Source organism: Euleptes europaea, chromosome 13, assembly GCF_029931775.1.
Source record: "Euleptes europaea isolate rEulEur1 chromosome 13, rEulEur1.hap1, whole genome shotgun sequence".
NCBI classification, from domain to species: Eukaryota; Metazoa; Chordata; class Lepidosauria; order Squamata; family Sphaerodactylidae; genus Euleptes; species Euleptes europaea.
Window position 1 is genome coordinate 14,012,238 of NC_079324.1, and position 21,167 is coordinate 14,033,404.

The window sequence follows — 21,167 nt, forward strand, 5'->3', positions numbered from 1 at the left end:
GGGAGGGGGAAGGCTGGGCATTTTGTTTCTAGTAAAGAAAGCATAATAATAATAATAAACTTGTTGACAGCTCAGTTTCTAATTTTTTAAAAAAAGATTACACTGCTACCAATTCATTATTACTTTAGCATTGTGGAACTGAAGATCATATTGTGGGTTCCGCTAAATAGAAACTTTGGCTGGGAAACATGGATCGCCTTCCAAGTCTTTACAAGGATCTGGAAATTGACAATAACAAGAAGAGTTGGTTTTTAAATGCTGACTTTCTCTACCTTTTTAAGGAGAATCAAACCAGCTTACAATCTCCTTCCCTTCCTCTTCCCACAACAGACGCCTAGTGAGGTAGGTGGAGCTGAGAGAGTTCAGAGAACTGTGACGAGCCCAAGCAGAAGAGAAGAAGAGTTGGTTTTCAATATGCTGACTTTCTCTACCACTTAAGGAAGAATAAAACTGGCTTACAATCTCCTTCCCTTCCCCTCCTCACAACAGACACCCTGTGAGGTAGGTGGGGCTGAGTGAGCTCTGAGAGAACTGGGACTAGCCCAAGGGCACCCAGCTGGCTTCCTGTGGAGGAGTGGGGAAACCACCCTGGTTCAGCAGATTAACGTCCACCGCTCATGTGGAGGACTAGGGAATCAAACCTGGTTCTTCAGATCAGAGCCCACCTCTCCAAACCACTGCTTTTAACAACTGCACCATGCTAGCTTAGAAAGTAGGGTCACGCAGGCCTGACACTGGTATTTTGCTGCAAACATACAGCACCCTTAATATCTTGCCTTGTGTTCTCCTTTCCTTTCAAAACTGTGTCAGACAAATGCACATAATGCACAAATGCACATAAGCATTTCCTTCATGATGCTGGGGGATATCCTTGGCAGCAGAGGATAGTGTGCATTGCACTTCTCTTTAGCCTGACCCACTTCCTTCTCCCTTCTGGTGGCCACTTTGGGATACCGTTGCATGAGCGTATGAGGGAGGGGCTGTGGCTCAGAGGTAGATCATCTGCTTGGCATATGGAAGGTCCTTGGTTCAAACCTGGCAGCTCCGGTTAAAAGGCAGGTAGTAGATAATGTGGAAGACTTCTACCTGAGACGCTGGAGAGCTGCTGCCAGACTCAGTAGACAGTGCTGACCTTGATGGACCAAGGGTCTGATTCAGTATAAGGCAGTTTCAACTTTTCATGTTTGTTCATGAAAAGAGACAAGCATTGTGTAGTGGTTGGCATATAAAAACCAACTCTTCTTTTTCTTGTTGAGTTGTCCTTGGCACCCAGATGTTCTGCATTTGGTTTGGAATCAGAAGTGCCCCTCCCCATGACACACTTCCTCTCAGCCCAATTCCCTACCTCACCACACATACCTGTGATTTGTTTTAGAGGCAAGGGAGGCAAAATCCTCTCTTTCCCCCTGCTCTCTTCATTTGCCCCTCTCTATCAGCACTTGGGGGAGGATGTAGTTCGATCTTGTCAGATCTCGGAAGCTAAGCAGGGTCAGCCCTGGTTAATATTTGGATGGGAGACCACCAAGGAATGCCAGGGTTGCTATTTAGCGGAAGGCTCTGGCAAACTACCTCCAAAGGTCTCTTGCCTTGAAAACCCCATAAGGGGTTGCCATAAGTTGGCTACGACTTGACGGCACTTTACACACACATCAGTACTTGAGCTTAGGGAAGCAGCTGTTGAAAGCTGATGAGGTAGATCAGTTCCCCTAATCTCCTCATTGGGTAGTCTAGCCACCACTGGCAGCATAGAGCAGAGTAGGGTTGGGAAATACCTGGAGATTTTGGGGGTGGAGCCTGAGGAGGGCGAAGTTTAAGGAGGGGAGGAACTTCAATGCCGTAGAGTCCAATTGCCAAAGTAGCCATTTTCTCCAGGTGAACTGATCTCTATCAGCTGGAGATCAGTTGTAATAGCAGGAGGTCTCCAGCTAGTACCTGGAGGTTGGCAACCCTAGAGCCTTTTGTGATATCATCCCATTTCCAGACTTACCAACTACAGGCTTAAATTTCACACACTGTAAAGTTTTTTTAAAAAAACTTTTGTTTGTTTGTGTATTACTTTTTAAAAAATAACTGAGGCCTTTGGGACTGCTTAGTCTAAATCTTCAGTGATGACAGTGCCTGGACTTAGAGTGTCACCTGGCATTAACTTGGCTATTATAGGCTTGAAGGAAGCATACAGTGGGCTTGAGGAAAACAAGAAACTGGTTTATTTCCATGGTGTGCATGGCTTAGTTGTTTCTAGGGGTGTGCACCATTTTTTTCTGGTATTTTTCGGGTTCAGGTAAGTGGGGAGGGAAGAGTTTTTTTAAACAATGTCTGTAGTGTTGCAGAAGAGGTGCAGTATGTTTTCATCAGGTTCTGGGAAAGGCCAGGACAAGATTTGGAGGGGGGTAAGTCTCACATCACCCTTTGTGTCCAATCCAGTGTCCTCAAGGACAGATGTGAGGGAGAGAAGTGGGGGTATCGGTTGGGGGGAAGACTTGAACTCTCCGTCTCTCACCCAGTGAATTTAATGGCCTTCAGCTAAAAGCTTCCAGTCGTCCTACCCAAACTGTGTAACCACAGAATATTTAAAGATCCCCTTCCATATCCTTAGGTTTCTCCAGAAGTCCCATTAAAGATTTTTATTTTTTTTTTGGTATAAGGCAAATCTACCTCAGGGATGAGCTTTATACTGGGTGATCTATTTGCAAGTAGCCATATTTCCTTCTCTGTCAAAAATGGGTTCTCATTATCCGTGTGCTCATCCATTTTCTGTAATATAATTGAATGAGCAGAGCTATAAATAATAGCTCTTTTTAGATATTCTTACTGGGCAGAGGTGAACGGGTAGAGGAAAGGAAGGAATGCACAACAGCAGAGGAAAATTCTGTCCCTGATCTATGTATGCTGCCTGGAACATATGTCTAAAATCTTTGCATGCATGTGCAGCTCTCTGTTTGGGAACCCTGAAGTGTGTGTGTGTGTCTGTAGCAATATGCACGAGAAAGTTCACAATATAATAAAGTAATCAACAACCCTCTCCCCTTTCATAAATCTCACAACTAGCAATATACACAAAATCATTTTAAAACAGCAGATGCAACTTACAGCTAAGAGCACTGGGGAAACCAAGTGAAACAGAAAATAATAATAGTAACCATTCCAGAGGGACACCAATCAGCCAGATTAATTAGAAACCTTTAGCAAATAGTTTTTATAACAAGATGGAGGAAGATGAAGGGGAAGGTTTTTTTATGTTTTTATTTTTACTTAATAACAAAGATGTATTTTCAACAATAATGCAAATTTATTTTATTTTCTTTTTCTTACTGATAAATTGTAGATATTGTTGAAATGTTTGTTTATAATGTTGAAAATAATAAAAACTTTTTAAAAAATTAGAAACCTTTTTTGTTTGTTTTTTAAGGGTTTTGTTTGTTTGTTTAGCACTGGAAGCAGTTCAGCAACGGTGCTTGGTGCAGGGAGAAATCATTCCAATACTTTGGGCAAGAGGAAGACCACAGACAAGGCCCTATCCTTTGTGACTATCCACTTCATTTGTGAAGGGAAGGAGATTTGAGGAAAGGCCTGTCAGTCAGTGCGGGACTATATGGGAGCAGAAGCCCAGACTGTATAAGGTTCTGTAGGTCAAAACTAGCACCTTGGTACCCTTCCTTCTTCTTGGAACCTCTTGAAAGGGTAAAGTGTCTGATCTTACGAGCCTTGGTTAATAGACCAATTATTCAAAAGTAGAAAGCTACTCTACATATTGAAATATGGATTGAAGTCGACCTTGCAGGCAAAGAAAGAGCTGCCTTTAAAAAGAAATAAATGGGGAATATCTGTGTACATTAATGTGTGTGCACTAGGTTGTATACGTTATAGGAGTAACTGGTCTCCTGAGGGCAGAGGTGATTTTTTGGGGGATGGACTCTAAATGACCATGAGAGACTCCTTGTGTACTTAAAGGGAGTGTAGTGGTGGTGTAGTGGTTAAGAGCAGTGGTTTGGAGTGGTGGACTCAAATCTGGTGAACCGGGTTTGATTCCCCACTTCTCCACATGAAGCCAGCTGGGTGACCTTGGGCTAATCACAGCTCTCTTCAAGCTCTCTCAGCCTCACCTACCTCCTTCTCCTCTTCCTCCTCCTTCTCCTGTATCAGGGAGCTTAAGTTTATTTAAATAGACCTGGTTGGAGTAGACAGATAACTGCAGGGGTTGGTATGAAGATGGTCATAGCTGGCTAAGTTTGGAGCCAGGGTAGACTCACCACGAGTTTTGATTGACCACTTGCTGGTTGCAATTCACACCAGAGTTAGGGCAGTGCCTTTGGAAATAAGTCAGTAAAATTGTGTTTTTGTCTGACGACTTTTAAAAAAGTGTTAAAATAAATAGTTTTTTTTTTTTGAATGAGATGGGCAGGAAAAAGTCTTGTTATGAAGGGAGTTCACCTAAGCCAGCCGCTTATTGGCTTCCCAACCGGAGTGGGTGGAGAGGAGGCTTCCTTGGGGCTGAGCAGCATTGAGCGGAACCCTTGCTACATGGGGGCGGGGGGAGGAGATGTTGGTGGGCTCTGCAGTTCTTGGCGTAATTCTGTGCAGGAAATAAATCAGGAGCAAAAAATGTTCTTGCCACCTCATATACTTAATATTATTAGTTCAGCTGAACAAATTCTATTTGTTGGAGGGGAAGGGGGATATTTACAAGAAACAATACAATAAAAAGATCAGTATATATATCCTCCCTGCATAGTTTTAGAGGGCAGCCACGTTGGTCTACAGTAGAACTGCTTGTGTCTGATGAAGGGAACTTTGACTCTCAAAAGTGTATACCCCAAAAATCTTGTTGGTCTTTAAGTTGCTACTGGACTAGAATCTGGATGACCTCTCTACTTAGAACATCTGAAAATGGCTAAGGATGGATTGATACCTCCAGCCCATTATTGTGGGTGTGCTGTGATTCCTCGGAAGCAGAGTCCAAGAACAGAATATGGTACAATTTGCACTCAGTTTAGTAGCCCTTATTAAGAAATGCTTGCAAATCTGTGGGCAACACTTGATCAGATCCCAGGGATCAGAAGATGGATGGATGTTCAGTGCTGGCAGGTTGAGACATCAGACCCACAATTATTCAAATAAAGTAAAAATTGTGGAAGGATACAAAGGACAGTAACTTTATTTTACATAAATTATGCAGTCAGAATTCATCTGTTCTCACAGAATTTGATCACCTTGGAACAGAACCTTGATTTCCCCCCTCTTGTGCTAAATACGCTCAGCCATGTTTTGTACTCCCTCCCTGTGAAGATTGCAATGTCTCTTTTGTATAAACCAAATTAAACCTCAACTCTGTTATATAGGTGTATCTGAACTTTGGAGTCATCAGATATGGTTCCAAAGTAATGTAACAACGTTGGTGCACTTAGGGATGATTTAATGTGACTCAAATCATTTTGCATACTAAGGCTTTTAAGTCTTTGTTCAGCTATCGACTTCTCTAAAACAGGTATTTTATCCTTATTATCCCAAATATCTCCTTACTCATTTGCCGGAAGGTTTTTTGCTGAACACTTCTGAGCCAGCTAAGAAGAAATTTTAAAGGAATTCCCATACATCTGCATTGTAGCTGGGGATGTAAATCTTAATGAAGATTCATACCAGTCTTCAGTTGCAAAACAGTTTCCTTATGAAGTTACTTAAATAAGTGCAGTGTTTGGCATTGAAGTTAAGTAGTGTGTCTTAAGATTTTTCTAAAAATAATAGGCTGGCATGATCAAAGAGATCAAGTGGGTTTGGGAGGGCATTGTTTTTGACTTCAAATGCGGTGTGGGAGATTTATCCACCCTTAAACACCAAATATGAACTTCTCCCTCTTTTTTGACCTTGGGTTTCCAAGAAGTCAGAAAGAGCACACCTAATTTCTGCATCAAAATGAGACTTTGTGTAAGAGGCTCAATGTGGTAGAGCGTCTGCTTGGCATGCAGAAGGTTCCAGGTTTAACCCCCAGCATCTCCAGGTAAAGGGACTAGGCAAGTAAGTGACGTGAAAGACCCCTGCCTGAGACCCTGGAGAGCCTCGGCCAGTTTGCGTAGACAATACTGGCTTTGATAGACCAAGGGTCTGATTCAGTATAAGGCAGTTTCATGGGTTCATATATGTAACACAGGTGGCCTTTTCTAGTGGTATAAATGCAAGTTCTGAACAGTGGGAGTACACTAATAAATATAAAACCTCCAGGACAGACATTATCCTGGTTGCATTTTTATGCACTCTGCTCTATAACATTTTGGTATGGTGGTACTCGTTCTGTGGCCCATCGAGAGCCATATTAGCAATTACCATCAACTAAAAGCCACATTTGCTTCCATGAGCCCTGCACCTTAAGGAGACTCCCAGCTTACCTGCACCTCTGGCAGGTGGAATGACCTGCCAACCACAGACCCCACCGGGCAATACCTTTGGAGAACAGTGCTCAGAAGCACCACGGGTGGCTTCCAAGCCGATGATTATCACTGTTTTAGGAAAGTGTTACTAGCGCATTGGCAAAAAATATCCTTCCCACAGTACAGCCGCGTACAATTTTTCATCTGCAAGCAAAAAAGCGCCTATGGCATAGAACAGCCCTAGAAATCCATTGGTTTTGCCATTGGGTCACTTTTAAAGCACAAATTGGGCCAAAGATGTCCTGTGGTTTTTTTTGTATGCTTTGTTTGTTTTTGCAAAGGACAATTGATCCAGGGAAGCATTGAAGAGAGTATTATTGTTGTCTGTTGTATTATTGTTGTCTGTAGGTCGGTGCAAACAGTGGGATTTATCTCGAGAACATTTACCTCACCACAGACAGATGTGTGCGCCCAAAAACTTCCCAATGTTAAAAATGTTGATGATTAATAACATATTTTCCTTCACAGTCTTTGTTGGTTGTTTAGCCTCATGAGTATGAAACACTCACTTCCGTTGTCACAAGCGTAGACTTTCTGGGGATTGGTGTGTAGTGTATATATTGCTAACACAATTTCTTTTGAGTTATTCACATTTGTAATAGCTCAGAACTGACAAAAATCATTTGGGCAATTATTTATTCAAAATAACACAGTTTTGGGGTTGAGACCCCCAGTTGTTCTAAAATGAATAGATGTGGGTTACTTCATTTGTACTGAAATGCTGGTATAAGCTCCAGAAAACATTGCTAATTGGATCTGAGAACTGTGAACTTTAATTTGAGAGTTTATCAGTCCCAAAATGGACTTTAATCTGTGGCTACAGGGCTGTGAGTATAAAGTTGATGATGGATATTGACGTTAGATTTCCTTGGAGTACCATCTGTACTGTAAGACTTCGTTGTTGTTTTGCTTCATGTCCAGTTTGATACCTGCTGAAAATTAAAGATGCAGTTTATGTGATTTGCAGGATGCTGGGACTTAACCCATGCAGGGTTTCACATATCTTCCCTTTCCAAGGAAAGCTGTAGTGACCACAGTCTCTCTCTCACACACACACCCTAACATCCAGATTTGAGTAATGTCACTGTGCTGTTTTGAAGGGGTGTCCTTGGTGTGATGCTTCAGAAAATATGGAGGTAAGAAATGGGGCTGCAAGTGTCCTTGGTGGGACTCAGCTGCAACAATCTCTCTACATATACGTGTGTGTATGTGTGTGTAATGGTAAATGAATAGCTAATGGCTGTTAAATCTAGGGAAAGAAAAACACTTTTACACTGGCATCTGGCTTGTTTCTGAGCTCAATTCAAAGGGCTGATTTTGATTTTTAAAGCCTTAAAACCAGGTTTGATTCCCCACTCCTCCACATGACCGCGGACGCTAATCTGCTGAACTGGGTTGGTTTCCCGACTCCTCCACATGAAGCCAGCTGGGTGTCCTTGGGCTAGTCACAGCTCTCTTAGAGTTCTCTCAGCCCCACCTACCTCCCAGGGTGTCTGTTGTGGGGAGCGGGAGGGAAGGTGATTGTGAGCCGGCTTGACTCTTCCTTAAGTGGTGGAGAAAGTTGGCATATAAAAGCCAACTCTTCTCCTCCTTTGCTTGAGTTCAGTGTACCTGAACAGCCACCTCCACCTGCATCAACGTGCTCAGGCTGTGGCCTATTTCCAGCCATGTTCCAATTTTTTTCAGAAACTTGCACTCTTGGAGCCCTGTCAAAACCTGATAGCAAATTGAAAACTGGGGTAATTCAGTAGAAATCCTTATGTGTTGCCAACACATCATAAAAAGGGATTGTGCCATTGGTGGCAGGGGTCCTTTAAGGGAGAAGACTCTGTACCTGTGCTTGTGCACTGCTTAGAAATTGTTGCAGGATTGTGCCCAGTGCAAAAGATTACAGGTTCCACCAAAGTAGCAATAGTTTCTCTCCCTAGGAAAGTTTTAAAATAAATTATCAGAATATGTCTGCACCTCTGCAAGGGATCTTGTAAGGCAAACAGCAGAAATAAAGAAAATCATGGCAATCCATGTGTTTGCTGAGCGGGACATAGACAGTGCCTAAGGTTCAGAATTAACGGGCGCCAAATTGGATGAAAGCCATGTCTCTTCCTCTTCAAATTGTCCCATCTTCAGAGGTGGTAGGTCATCTTGCTCTAGTTCCATGATTTTCCTCCAGTTATCCACTTATCACGTACTGTCTGCCTTCTCCACTCCATGTTCTTTTTCTTTTATGTTTCCTTGTTTCTTATGTTTCTCCATGTTTCTTTTTCTTTCTTGATCAATATGTAAGTGCCTCATAATGCAGTCCCAAGTAGAGTAGAGAAAAAGGTACTCCTCCACGCTCGTATTCCAAGATCCCTTTTCTTGGCTGCTCCTGTTTCATCATCTTCAACCATCCAAAGGTCTCCTGCTTTCTCCAACAACTCCACTCTTTCTCCTTGCTGTTCCTTATGCCAGGTGCTGCCTCTAACAATACCTTCTTTTTTGACTTCCTTGAAATCCCTTCCTCTCTGTGAAGCCTTTGCCAGAAGCCTCCTTCCCTACTGAAGGGGGCACAGTTATCTTGAGTATATCCAGAATAGACACTTTACATGGGACTGCCTTTGAAGACTACGCAGAGGTTGGATATACTGTGTGTATGGATGTATGATTTGTTGTATTTTTTTCTTTTTTCCTTTGTATTTTTTTCCAAGATGGGAAGCCAAAGCAACCAACCAGAAGGCCTGCCAAGACAGGGCCCCACTCATCCCTTTGATAAATGGCAGGGAAAGAGGTATGGTGCCCAAGGACCCTTCCTTGGGAAGTGGTGCCATATATCCATTCATTGCTGCATCTTTGCAATGAAACTGGACGTTCTGCTGGCCAGACAAGCACATTCAGCTGGAAAATATGGACAAACGTACATAAACACTGCCTCTTTCCCAGCCAACCACAGTTTGCTTTAAAAAGAAAGAGCGAGGGGGAAGGAGGAGGGAAGGTACAATGTTATCACAGTCCCTTGAAGAGAAGGCCACCGACACATCCTGGGAACTGAATGCCCCCACCTAATGCTGAAATAACCCCCCACCCAGCAGTGAGGCCTAGCTTTCATTGCACTGCCTAGATAAACTGGGCTATTCCTCCCCCCCCCCATTTCTCTATAATGGTTTGCCAAGATAAAGCCAAGCTGAGGTCGTTTTTCATCTCATCGGTGTCTCTCATTACCTGAGGGAATATTACTTATCACCACTTTTGGTAAGCTTGCATTTACCACTCTTTGTGGGGAATTTTCTGCTGTAGAGGAGACTGCTTTGACTGTGCTTGGATGGAAAAGGGAAATAAAACTGGAGGTGCCTTGAGAAGAATGGGGGACACTTCATCCCCCAAATTATTTGTGAATGGGATTATCTCCCTTCTCTAAACTGACAAGCCCTTCCACCACAAATACATAACTGAGAACCCGACGCCCCTTCCCCCAATTATCATTGTTTTGCCTCTGTGACAGATAGGGTTGCCAGTCTCCAGGTGGGGGCTGGAGATCTCCCGCTATTACAACCGCTCTCCAGGCAACAGAAACCAGTTCACCTGGAGAAAATGGCTGCCTTGGAAATTGGACTCTATAGCATTATGCCGCATCAAAGTCCCTCCCCTCCCCAAACCCCGCCCTCCTCAGGCTCCACCCTCAAATTCTCCAGGTATGTCCCAATCTCAAGCTGGCAATCCCTAGTGACAGAATGGCTATTGGCTCAGCAAAAAAAAAAACCTGTTGAAAGTTCTGTGTGGCGCCGGTTCAGAAAGGAAGGCGCAAGACGGAGCATCCCTAGATTTATTCCCTTCGGAATTCATGTTACTAGAAGCCCTCCACGTGCACATGCGCACACACCCGGTGAGGCAGAGCTAGGACGGGGCTCCAAGGCCCAGCATCCAAATCAGGCAAGAAAGAACCCCCAAACGGCCGCTGTGAAAGGCCCCTGCCTCCCTGAGAACCCCAAGCGGGTTACACCACGTCCATCAGTCTTTATTTGTTAGGATCACAGATCAGCCAAGCAACGCAATCAATAGGATGTTGCCTCCAAGAAGCAATGCAATAGATCGACAAAATGTGAGCGTTCCAAAGGTAGTTGTCGAATGAACAACATGCAAGAAAGCTATAAGGAATTTTTGTGTCTGCTTACAATTATGGTAACAGACTCTTCACAAAATGAGCTTCTCCAAAACTGCAGAGTTGTTGCCTGTTGTGAGGAATGTATGTCACAATATAGACAACACTACTCTAAAATAGGGTCCAAGGGAGGAGTAGGAAGAGGAAGAAGAATACGAAGAAGAAGAGTTGGCTTTTTCTATGTCCAAGGGAGAATCAAACTGGTTTACAATCACCTTCCCCTCCCCTCCCCACAATAGACACCCTGTGAGGTAGGTGGGGCTGAGAGAGTGTGACTAGCCCAAGGTCACCCAGCTGGCTTCATGTGTAGGAATGGGGAAACAAACCCACTTCACCAGATTAGAGTCTGCCACTCGTGGAGGAATGGGGAATCAATCCCGGTTCTCCAGATTAGAGTCCACCGCTCTTAATCACTACACCACGGTGGAAGAGATTATACTGAACTTGAACTTTCCAGAGGTCTACTCATGGGACGATTGTAGTCATCATCAAGGGTTGGTTCTCTGGGATAAGGGAAGGACAAAACTCATACTGGCAAACATGAGTAAAGCCCCAAGAAATCCTGGGCACGTAGTAGGACAAAACAGTAGCATGTTGTATGCTGCAGCTCTTGTTATGATCGAGAGAAGGAGGCTGGGGGAGGGAAGCCAAGGGGCTGGCATAGAGCATACCTGCATGCCCTATGATTTGCCAAGCTGCTTACTGGAAGAGAGAGACCAAACTGGGCCAAGATCTGCTGAAGGGCTGGGCAGGAAGCAGTCATCCTTTCAAGGGCTGAGGAACCACTGGAGACATAATTTTGACATGCTCCGTTTAATGGGAGATGGCTGGGTGAGGTTGCCAGGTCTGGGTTGGCAAGTTCCTGAGGATTTGGGGGCAGAGCGTGGGGAGGGCAGGGTTTGAGAGGGGAGGGACCTTAGGGAGGTACAGTGCCACCAAGTCTACTGTCCAAAGCAGTCATTTTCTCCAGGAGAACTGGCCTCTGTAGTCTGCAGATCAGCTGTAGTTTCAGGCAATCTCCAGGCCCCACCTGGGGGGTTGGCAACCCTATGCCAGAGGCACCAAGGCAGAATTGAGGCACTTTCTTTTCTGTGTCTGTCTTGAAATACTGTGTGATGGCCGAAAATACTTGTATCCTACCTCTATGCTTAGCAATGTTTGAAGCCATCTACTAGTTTGAGGAGCCTACCTCTGGCGGAGAAGCCATTTCGGTCCAAAGATGGGACCCTCAGTCTGGAGGAAGGTTTCCAGCATTGCTGAACAGAGCAGTAAGACGCGCGGTACTGTTTTAAGCAGAGTTCAGTTTGAGTCCATAAATGCCCTTGGACAGTGAAATAATCAATGCCATAACATATGCATAATATATGTTATGAGGCTTTAAAGGGAGTGGTGTGCATCTTTTTCTTTTTTATCTGTTTTGTATCTGTTTACTTTTTAAGTTTTTCTGCAGCTGGACACACAGATCTCCTTATTTCACGAATTGCCTGCTGTGTGTTAGAATAAACTGTGCCGCGCAGTAGGCCCTCCAGCACTATGCCATTTCTTTGAAAATGTACACAATAAAAAAAGATAAACAGTAAATAAGATTTCACATTTAAAAAAAAAAAATCCAAATGTAGGAGGTCACACATCACTTCCATAAATATGTGTCGTATACTGTAGACTGTAAAGCACAGGAATCACATCAAAAGGCATAACACTTAGGTAGACCAATAAAAAGTGCATTTTCCAGGAGGCTGCATAACATGAGATTCATTTTTTTTGTGTAAGAGACAAAAGAATACCACTTAGCGTGGAAGAAAGCATCGCGTTTGGCCAGTTCCCTGGGGAACTGATTTTGATGGATGCATGTTTCCATGGTTACCCAGGCCCACGCCCTCTCAGTGCTGAATTTCTAGGCTTGGGTGTCTTTTTGGTTCTGTATAACATTCCCAGCTTGTGCTGATATACATTCCGCTCAGAATAATCTTCCCTGTCAAAGCAGATTCTACCAGTTGAAATGTTAGGATAAGCATTTGCATTTTGCATCTCTGTGGCCAAAATTCCATTAACCTTGCAAAAAAAACAAAACACTTTCATTTTTCTTTTCCTCCCCTGGCCTGTTTATTCACACAAATGTTAGGTTTGATTAGAAACCCTTAAAAACCAGAAGTAAAAGCATCCAGCAGTCTGGGGATATAGGCTTTTTTCTTTCTTAAAAGAGAGCTAGAGAACAAAAAATGGTATTTCTGGCCTTTTTCCTGCCCTTGATGTAATTTCAGATGTAACTTCATAAAATGAAGGAAAAGAACATACAGGAAAATTGCAGCCATAACGGCACTGGGGCTTTGCATTCGTGGCACCTCTCGATATAGTCTTAACAATTTAATGGTAATCTTTAAAAGTGAAGAAATATACAGAGTTCAGCTTCTGGCGCACGGCCTCTGTCCTTTTCTGACTTAATTTAAACCAGGTCTCAGCCACAGAAACCCGCTTTCTCTTCCGGAGCTTTATATACGAGCATTAAGTAATAGAGAGTCTCTGAGCATGTGTGAAAAGCCTCTTTCAACTCACGGAATAACCATTTCCAGTTTGCAATATACATCTGAGCATGTGTGAAAAGCCTCTTTCAACTCATTGAATAACCATTTCCAGTTTGCAATATGTGTGTGTGTGTGTGTGTGTGTGTATATATATATACATACACATACATACATACATACATATACATATATATATATATATACATGTCACGTCATGAGACGACAAGAGTCACTGGAAAAGACCGTCATGTTAGGAAAAGTAGAGGGCAGCAGGAAAAGAGGAAGACCCAACAAGAGATGGATTGACTCAATAAAGGAAGCCACAGCCTTCAATTTGCAAGATCTGAGCAAGGCTGTCAAAGATAGGACATTTTGGAGGACTTTCATTCATAGGGTCGCCATGAGTCGGAAGCGACTTGACGGCACTTAACACACACACACATATACATATTTATATATATAAAATTTAATGCATTCCCAGTGGCCTGTCCTCAGTGCAGGAAAAGACAGTCAAGGGTGAGACAAGCTGCTGTTGAAGAGGCAAAGAACCTCCAAACTGAACTAATGGAGAAACAGTGGGCTGAGTTTGAGTAACTGTCAATTCCAGGTCTATAGGAAGACTGCTGGGAGGCTGGCTCTCTCTCTAATCTTTCCGGTTTCCCTCTGAAATTTCGACACCTGTTTTTACAAGAAAGCCGTTTTCTATCCTGCTCTAGATATGCAGAGGTGTAGCAACGAGTGTGCCGGCAGTAGGGTTGCCAGCTCTGGGTTGGGAGATAACTGGAGATTTGGGGGGTGGAGTCTGGGGAGGGCGGAGTTTGGGGAGGGGAGGGGCCTCAGCAGGGTATAATGCCATAGAGTCCACCCTTGAAAGCAGCCATTTTCTCTAGGGGAACTGATCTTCATCATGGCGATCAATTGTAATAGCGGGAGATCTCCTGGTACCACTTGGAGTTTGGCAATCTTAGCTGGCAGTATTCGTCCAATTAGAAACAAGTAAACCTGTTTCTGCCTTTCGAGAATCTGCCCAAGGTGTGTGAGGTTTTTGGAAACACTGGGAAGCTCTGGGCACCTTTTTTTTTCTTTCAAATTTTACAAACTTTCATTTCATTTTATTATTTAATAAAGTGAAATCACTTGTGGATGAGGTTACTTGTGCTTCAGTTCTGGGTTGTCTGCAGTGATTCTTTTGTCCCTTAGAACCCGTGGCTGCAAAGTGTTTACCTCTCATTTGGCAAGTTCCTAAGACTTGGGTGGGTACAAAAGTTATTCTGTCAGCGATGCTGTGTGCAAAAGGAAGCAGGAAGCGGTCAGGTACCTACTACAAATGCACGAGGACTAGAAGTACAATCTGCTCTGTGCAGTAGTTTGTGTGTGTGTTTAAATAAGGATTCTAACTGTAGAGTAGACTGGGGAGAAGCTGCAGTGTTCCAGAGAAGTGGCCGGATTCTAAATTTGGCAAGATTGGAGTGAGTTGAATTCCCCGTGGCTCTGTTGCACCGCTCTACCATGGGACAGTAAAAAAACTGAGATTCTTGGGTTAGTTCACCAATCTCCAGTTCTTATCAGAAGAAGAGTTGGTTTTTATATGCCAACTTTCTCTGCCACTTAAGGAAGAATCAAACCGGTTTACAATCCCCTTCCCCTCCCCTCCCCAAAGCAGACACCCTGTGAGGTAGGTGGGGCTGAGAGAGTTCGGAGAGAACTGTGACTCGCCCAGGGTCACCCAGCTGGCTTCATGCGGAGGAGTGGGGAAACCAACCCGGTTCACCAGATTAGCGTCAGCTGCTCATGTGGAGGAGTGGGGAATCAAACCCGGTTCTCCAAATTAGGGTCCACTGCTCTCAACCACTACACCATGCTGGCTCAGGTCTGCATGCTTGGATCTTTGCATGTTCATGTAAGGAACGGAGTTTCTGGACTGGAGAAGTCTAAAAGTTGAAGCAATATTTCCTTTAAAAAAGAAGAGTTGGAAAGGTGTGAGAAATATTTAGTTGAGGGTTCGGTTGAGATATCCTACCTATTAGAGGTTCCAAGGATCAAACTAGGTGATAATCTCAGGTCTCTGAAAATGTTTGGAAGGCAGATGACACCTCTCCACAGCCCTACTTCAGATCACAGCGGTACAGGGAGCAGAAAGAGGTTGTTATTGCACCTTTAAAGGACAAAAAGACAGCTTTCCCTCTTGTACTGGTCTCTTTCTAGAGCTATAACAAAAGGGGGAAAGGTTGATTTGTGAAGCCATGTGTAGGTGAAAGTGACTAATATGTATGCATTTGTTTGTGTGTTTAGTTCATTTATCATCCGCCTTTCTCACTTAGACACAAGGCAAATTACAAGATGATAAAAACCATGTAATAAAGAACAATACAATAAAAATGGAATGAAACAGGTAATAAATACCATTAGGCAATAAAAAATACATTAAAATTGCATTTCACCATTAAAGAAGAATGAAATAAAAACTGCGCAATATAGCTAATAAAAATGCAGGGGGGGGAGGAGCTGCCTAAAAGTTCTCATGGGCAATTAAAGTTACAGCTTTATTCTCAATATTACAAAGTTATTCAGGGTGGAGTTTTAACATTTTGCACAAATCTTTTTCACCGCAAACTCATTCCATTTATAAAAATGACCTCCTGAACAACTCAGTTTTTGTGCATTTTGCAAAACAATAGACATAGAGGAGCCTTCCTATGAGTGGTAGTTAAACTTTGGAAAATGCTGGGAGGATTTTAATCTGGATCTCCCATGGTCTTCTGCTTTGATTCATAGTGGAGCGTCCTTTGCATGCTAACCTCAGGAGGCGTTGCATTTCACCGTGTTTGCCAGTTCGTTCTGATGTATATTCTTATGACCTAATTACGTATCTACTTGCTGACAGTGATCCAAAAATCTAGCAGTTGCAAGATTTTTTTTTTACTCCTTTGGTCTGTTGGGTGATAACAGCTAGTCACTGCTCAAGATCAGTGTATCATAGAGCTTTTATTGGATAAAAGGAAAGGAAAGAATTCTTTGTAACCAATCAGTTATTTATTACGGTCATGGGCCAGCAGAATAAAACATACATTAACAGCGAGGTTATAAGGATATATAGATATATATATACATACTGTGTGTATTAAGTGCCGTCAAGTCGCTTCCAACTCATGGCGACCCTATGAATCAATGTCCTCCAAAACATGTTGTGAGACCCAGTGTGGTGTAGTGGTTAAGAGCAGTGGTTTGGAGTGGTGGACTCTAATCTCGAGAACTGGATTTGATCCTCACTCCTCCACATGAGTGACGGATGCTAATCTGGTGAACCGGCTTGGTTTCCCCACTCCTGCACATGAATCCACCTGGGTGACCTTGGGCTAGTCACAGCTCACTTAGAGCTCTTTCAGCCCCACCTACCTCACAGGGTGTCTGTTGTGGGGAGGGGAAGGGAAGGTGATTGTAAGCCAGTTTGATTCTTCCTTAAGTGGTAGAGAAAGCCAGCATATAAAAACCAACTCTTCTTCCTTAACAGCCTTGCTCAGGTCTTGCAAATTGAGGGCTGTGGCTTCATTTATAGGGTCAGTCCATCTCTTGTTGGGTCTTCCTCTTTTACTGCTGCCGTCAACTTTTCCTAGCGTTGTTGTCTTTTCCAGCTTCTCTTGTCTTCTCATAATGTGACCAAAGTATGATAGCCTCAGTTTCGTCATTTTAGCTTTTAGGGTCAGTTCAGGCTTGATTTGATCTATAGCCCACTAATTTGTTTTTTGGCAGTCCACAGCATCCGTAACACTCTCCTCCAACATCACATTTCAAAGGAATCTGCTTTCTTCCTATCAGCTTTCTTCATTGTCCAGCTTTCACACCCATAGGGAATACGATGGCATTAATTAACTTGACCTTGGTTGCCAGTGACACATCCTTACACTTAAGAATCTTTTCTAGCTCCTTCATGGCTGCCCTTCCCAGTCTCAAAATCTTCCTTGAAAATATGTCTAAAAAAGCAAATATGTGTCATTGAATCAACACTGTGGACCTTGGTAGGCACTGGCAGTTGCAAAGAACGTAGCAACTCTATCCAAGGTTTCATAATCAAGGTCTGTAGCGCGTACACTAAAATTGGATTCTTAGCATCTTGTTTAAGATAATTTCCCCTTTCAGTGACCCAGTAAGTACACCTTTGGGGCAGGGAGCCCTTTGGGATCTCAGTTTGTGGCAGGGAAAGCATTAAGAGGCATTGGTTCTTTGCTCTGAATCCCCCTTCCCCAATCTGCTTTCCAAGTTTGGGGGGGGGCAGCATTTGGGTTCAGTTGGACACCTTGTGTATAATTTGTATTTCACCTCTCAATATTTCAGCGTCACAATAACATCCCAGAACGACCAGGGCTCATTGACAAAACATCAGGTTCATTCGTGGGAGCAGCTGAACCAAAAAATGAATGCATTTAAGCAAATCCCCAAGTTTATTTCTGGGCTCTCCATGGAAGCTGGTAGATCCATTTATTGAGCTAATTTATTGAGCGTAAATGACTGCTGGCTCTTTGCTAAAATAGTTCTCTTGAGCCACTTCAAATGTACAGCCAATAAAAGAGCTGTCTAGTGACATGACATTTTACACAGTCCCCCTGCCCCCTCCCCACAATAAAATCAGAAGTTAAAAGCAAAATACATCATTCTGATTTCTAGTTTATCTTTTGGGGACTTCGTATTCATCTGTATGCCAAAGGTTGATCACAAACATTTTTCAGATGTGGCTGTACATCTCTATAAAGCACAGCACGTGTCTTTATATTAAGTCATTTAGAGTCTCATCTGAACAGGTATGATCTCAGTCACCCGCCCACCCCACTCCTGCCCATATAGCCAAATCTCCCCTTACAGTATTCTCTGGGGATTGAGCAGGTCAGCTTCCCCATCTCTCTGTTTCTGTGAACATTCTGTACCCCTTTGAGCATGATCTTTGGGCTACCTTTGGGGCATTTTTCTGATAAATATACAGAATGGTATTTTGCTGCACACCTCAGGAATCCCGCTAGTGTGTGGAATCCTCCACCTGTCTATGGGAGGTGTGCTTTTGTGGTTTTTGCAATTGGTGCTAGCCACTCAATAGTGATGACAGATTTCTTACATCTTTCACGTAAACTGCTAGATCATCCAGTCATTTTGCAAACAAACAAACAAAACACACAAACAAAACCCTCAGAAATATTCAGGAATTTATGTCTTATAAAGGGATTTAGAATGCTAGTATAACAGAACAGCTCAAAATGATACTTTTATAGGGGAATAGGATTGCAGTTTATTTGAATTGTTATGGTACATATTGTCTTGCTTTTCCTGCATCGTCTTCTACCTTTCCACATTGTGGTATGTCATGCTTTAGACCAGGAGTGTCATACATACGGCCTGCGGGCCAGATCCGGCCCCTTGAGAGCTCTTATCTGCCCACGAACTAGCCAAGGCAGCCACCCTCACCCCTGCTCTCGATCTGGGCTGGCGAGGCCTGGCCCGGCCCGACTAAGTGACATTTATGTCATGTCTGGCCCTCGTAACAAATGAGTTTGACAGTTCTCCACACCGTTCTCCACACCTGCTTTAGACAGTTCTCCGCACCGTTTTCTAATTCTGCAATCTTAGTCACGTTGCACTGTTTACTGGATGTCTTAGGTAGGCTGAGTTTTCCTTTATATATTTTGCAATTCGTCTGGAGTCTGAGCAAGAAAAGTGGGCTGTAAATGAAGTAACGAAATGAATGAATAAATAAAAAATTGTCTTACTAATGATAGTTTATTTGCGGCCCTTGGCCAGATAAAACAAGATACATGGACTAAAATGGTCTTACCGACAAATGTTTACAGTCCGAGTCTTAAGTCACTTAAAAAAAATAAAAAAAAATAACATCCAAGTTACATCTGCCATTTGGACTAAGAGACCACTCTGTGGCAACTAATTTTCATTGCAGCCGTATAAAATTTTGCTACCTGAGAGGTGATTGATGGATTATTTCCTTGTAGGAGCTTTTCTATCTTTTCTCTTTCCCTGTCAGGTCCCATTCTCAGTATGAGGGGCTCAATAAACTTAGAACGGGGTATAGTGTAAAAGTTACAGTTCAGGAGAACGTGTTCAGTGGTTTCTAAATCCCCGGATTTGCAGGGGCATAGTCTCTCTGCCCTGGGTATCTTCTTGAATTTCCCCTCTAACATAGCAGAGGGTAAGGCTGCGCACCTAGCCAAGGTAAAAGCCCTCCTATATTTGTTTATCTCTAAGTAACGGAGATAGGCTGTTGGTGCAAGGATAAATTTGGAGTGGGGGGAGCCATAAATAGGGGCACTCTTGCTAGATCTACTTGTTTCTCGATATCTTTAACTCTTTGGTTTATAGTTGACTTAGCTTGATCCCACCCTATCTGAAGTAGTGCTAGGGGGGTAAAACCCAGGTTGTTTGTCTTCAATGGCTATTATCCACTTTGACCTAAAGGTATCACAAAGAATCAGTGGAAGAAGACCCTTGGGGTTGAAATTAATTTTCAGCCAGAGATAAAGCGAGGACAAGACAACCCTTGCCTCCACCTTCATCGTGCCAGTTTCTAAACGGATCATAGCATTTGATACACATCTTGGCAATTGCAGGGCAGCTGTAAGAAACTTGGATTGCACTCGTTCCATGGGAATAAGACATGAGGGTGGAGAGTCAAGTTGTGTTCCATATAACATTTGTGCTAGAGTTTTTACCTAAAAACGTTTAAGGGCGGCTGGAATATAGTGTGCCCCTTTGGTCCGGAGAAAATTTATTATTGAACGGGCTGTCTTACTAATGTAATATATAGATGACTCATTTGTTCCTGTAATTGGTCATGTAGCATTTAAAGATGCTTCCTTTGACTAGAACATGGGTATTCTTTCCCTTACCTCCCTTCCTCTGGTCCCCCCCCCTTTTGTTACTATTTGTAATGCTGGTTTTGTAATTCCACTGCAGTGTTCATCAGATCCACCCAAAAAGCACAAGGCATGGAAACAGAAAGGGAAGTGCCAGAGTGATGACGTTGCAATGTTCAGAATCATGCTTATGCTAAGCCAGAAGTGCTGACTTCTGCCAGGAGCAGACCGGAGCATCCGAGCAGACTGAATGTTGCTCTGGCACAGGCTGGCACTCTCCTTGCCGTAGCCCCCGTTATAGACAGATAGATAAGCTGGTTCGACCTGGCTCATGGCAGCCTAGCAAGACTAAGAAGTGTTCCATCAAGCCAGATGACGCAGCTGCTGAACGAATTCAATCTTGTACAGTAGAGCGAACAATCTTGTGCCGTGACAGTGAATCTTCGCTGCGAACAAGGTTTGGGGGAAAGGAGGAAATGAATGAGAGAAACTGGAGAGGAGGCCCAGGGAAGAGTAGCTCCAGGCTCGTACGTTGGTAGCATTAGAAGCCATAGTCACCACCTGACCCCCTATCCCCATGAATGTGAGCAGGGTGCTCCTCCACAAGGAGGACTTTTGGCCTTGAGCCCCTTCATTTCTGTCCTTGCAATGGTAAAGATGACTTGGAGAAGAAGCGCACACTTCCTTCCCTCACCATATTATGGCACAGCCTGTGACCTTGCTGTGTGTGCGCGTGCACACAGGGCTGCCTTGCTCCACACCTTCCTTAAGCCATATAGATTCATAGAATCATAGAGTTGGAAGGGACCACCAGGGTCATCTAGCCCAACCCCCTGCTCAATGCAGGAATTTCACAACTACCTCCCCCCAACACCCCCAGTGACCCCTACTCTATGCCCAGAAGATGGAAAAAAAAAACAACTCCTCCAGGTTCCCTGGCCAATCTGGCCTGGAGGCAGATTGCTTCCTGACCCCAAAGTGGCGATTGGCACTACCCTGGGCATGCAAGAAAGGGCCATGAGAGCCAAATAATGATGCAAACCTTCCTGTCCTCCCTCTCTGCTTAGGGTCATAGAATCAGCAGTGCTGACAGATGGCCATCTAGTCTCTGCTTAAAAACCTCCAAAGAAGGAGAGCCCCCTACCTCCTGAGGAAGCCTGTTCCGCTAAGGATCCGTTCTAACTGTTAGAAAGTTCTTCCTAATATTTAGCCAGAAACTCTTTCAATTTAATTTTAA